This window comes from Myotis brandtii, unplaced genomic scaffold, assembly GCF_000412655.1.
Source record: "Myotis brandtii unplaced genomic scaffold, ASM41265v1 scaffold1956, whole genome shotgun sequence".
In the NCBI taxonomy this organism is placed as follows: domain Eukaryota; kingdom Metazoa; phylum Chordata; class Mammalia; order Chiroptera; family Vespertilionidae; genus Myotis; species Myotis brandtii.
In genome coordinates this window covers 7,995-9,468 of record NW_005357294.1, presented here as the reverse complement: position 1 = coordinate 9,468, position 1,474 = coordinate 7,995, and the positions used below count along the sequence as shown (strand labels likewise).

Sequence of the window (1,474 nt, the reverse complement as noted above, 5' to 3'; positions counted from 1 at the left end):
GGACCCCGGAGCCCTGCTTCCCCCAGGCCCCCTGCGAGGAGGGGTCTCCGCACCAGCCCCGAAGGTGACGGGAGCCAAGCCAATGGCTGATCCAGCAGCGCAGCGTCTGGTCATTGGTCACTGTCCCTGGTCACGGCCCAGGACCTGCCTGCGTCCCCTTGCCTTCTCCCCATGCCCTTGGATGCCCTTGAGCTGTCCTCGAAGGGCGAAGCTTTGGGGCTGCCAGCGGGAGGCCTGAGGCAAAGCGGGGGAAGCCGGGACCCACTGCCCCCACTGTAGCCCAGCGCCCGGAGCACCAGACTGCCCGCAGCCGCCATGGAAGGCTCTGGAAGGGCTGGGCCTCAGTGGGAGATACCAGGCCGATGGCCACCCCGAGCCTCAACCCCCCTCCCCCCCCCAACTCCCTGTGACCCATTAGGGGACCTGCTCAGCCTCAGCCTCGGCTGAGCAACATCCTAGCTCGCGCCAGTCACTCTGGGCTCCCCTTGCCAAGAGGCAGGGCGATGAAGACCCTCGGGGATGAAGGTGCAGTCACCCCCAACCCAGACTAAAGGGGCGCCACGGGCCTTGGCCAGGAGCAGGCTTTTCGCCCGGGAAGGGCCGCGCCCCCTGGCTCCTGCCATCCTCTCCAGCTGTCCCTGCGCAGCCTCACCTGAGGGGACAGCCAGGGGCAGGTGCCCCCGCCCCCCCGGGCAGGGCAGGCCCGCATCCAGGAGGCCTGAGGCTGTGCGACCAGCAGAGTGGACCAGGGCGCTGGGGGCCTGCAGCTGCAGAGGAGACCTGGAGCGGCGTGTCTCAGCTCCAAGCTGGCGGGTCCTTGGGCATCTGGCCTTTGGTCTTGGAGAGGCAAGGTGCCCGTGGAGCCATGGGCAGGGCAGCGGCGCTGGGCCCAGAGGACAGAGATGACTCCAGGTGTGGGTCTGGAGGAGGCATGGACTGGGGAGGGGCACCCCCTGCCTCCCCCACTGTGGCTGCTGATGCGCACCCCCAGAATGGCAGCGGGCAGACAGCAGGCTCCTGGGTGGGGCAGGCGCGGCCCTGCAGACACTGCCCAGGAGGCAAGCCTGGGGAGGAAGTGCGAGAGAAGAGGCGTGCAGCTTCCTGTCCATGTCCACGCAGGTGGCCCCAGCTCAGGAGCTGCCTCCCAGGGACAGACATGCCCTGCCGACCCCGCCCTGGCCGCTGGGCAGCACAGCACCGTCTGACGGAGCACGTCACGTTTCGGGGCGGACCTCAGGGGCAGCTGTCTTGGTGGTAGCTGAGCACCGGCCTCAGGAACCTCGGGGGCTCTGGTGGGGGCTCAGCCGGTCCGCACGGCCGCCCTGGCTACAGCCGCCAGCGTGACCTCAGGACAAGGGGAGGCACTTGGGCAGATTGGGGGGGGGAGGGCCACAGAGCCCAGCGTGACGGGTCCGTGCCCTCAGCTGGAGACCAGGAGCTGGGAGGAGGCCCAGTGGGCCCTGGGGTTGGGCTC

General features: G+C 69.5%; 1 protein-coding gene across 1 annotated transcript in view; it reads left to right on the top strand.

Annotated features, from left to right (window-relative positions):
• The window catches only part of MAFA (v-maf avian musculoaponeurotic fibrosarcoma oncogene homolog A), a 6,339-nt gene that overhangs the window by 1,562 nt on the left and 3,303 nt on the right, over nt 1-1,474 (top strand). The window lies entirely within an intron of this gene.